Genomic DNA, 1,153 nt, shown 5'->3' on the forward strand with positions numbered 1-1,153 from the left:
GCGAGGCCGAGAGCCGCGGCGTGGGGGCCGCCCCGGCCGCCTCCCGGGAAGGCGACGCGAGGGCGGAAGGAGGGGGGGAGGAAGGGCGGGGGGAGGGAGGGCCGAATCCGGGCCGGTGAGATTTAGGATAGATCTGTAGGGCTGCACACCCCTTTGCTTGGCTGCGTTTGTGTGTCTCGCTCACCGGGTTGTCGTGTTAGTGCAATAGTGCTTCCAAGCCCAAACACCCCCCCCCCCTTCCGCCATCGTCGCCTTATCAGCGTGCAGAGGCGACGACGCTCTCCCGCCGCAAAGATGCAGGTCTTTGAGATGATCATGACGGGCAAGACCATCATGTCAGAGGTGGGGTACTCGACAGCCGTCGACAACATGAAGACCAGGAACCAGTACAAGGAGGGCATCCCCTCGGACCAATTGTGCCTCCTCATTCGCCGCAAGCATCTCGAGGACCACTGCACCCTCACTGATACAACATATGGAAGGAATCCACACTCCTCTGTTGTGGTGCTAAGAAGTGCGACCTACATGGACAAAAAAAACTTGAATTAGGTTTTTTTGTCAAAATAATGTGATTTTTTATTCCAAAATTCCAAAAGGATTTTCGATACTACAGAAAATAGGATATTTAGTGAGTCCACTTTTTTATTGTCAACAAAAAAAATGTTGGTTAAATAGCCGAAGTTGGTTAGAAGAGATGGAGCAAGGCCGGGTCACTGCATGAAGGGACAACGTAAGATGTTAGAATCTCAAGTTACTCACAGGTAAAAAAAAACCATGTGTATCTCTACAAGGAAATGGTTTTAAATTCATGACACACCGCAATAAAAATAACACGAAGGGAGTTAACTTTCGGCCCTGGCATAGTGTCGGTCTTATATTATTTTATTGTTGTCGATATGTCGCTTTTTTAGTATTTTTTGTCAGGATGTCTGTGTTTGACTATGTGCATCCTAATTATGCAGAGGCCAGATCTTGCTCATCATGCTTTGTATCCACTTCATAAAATATAATCATCAGAATTATTCTGACATACATAAACCTGTGCAATAATCAACCTTAAGTTATCAGCACGTTTCTTTATCAACTTGAAATTCCCCTCTACAACTCCGATGTCCTTTTAAAGGTTCGCTCTCTAGCTTCATTGATTGATGAA

This window comes from Triticum dicoccoides, chromosome 1B, assembly GCF_002162155.2.
Source record: "Triticum dicoccoides isolate Atlit2015 ecotype Zavitan chromosome 1B, WEW_v2.0, whole genome shotgun sequence".
Taxonomy (NCBI): domain Eukaryota; kingdom Viridiplantae; phylum Streptophyta; class Magnoliopsida; order Poales; family Poaceae; genus Triticum; species Triticum dicoccoides.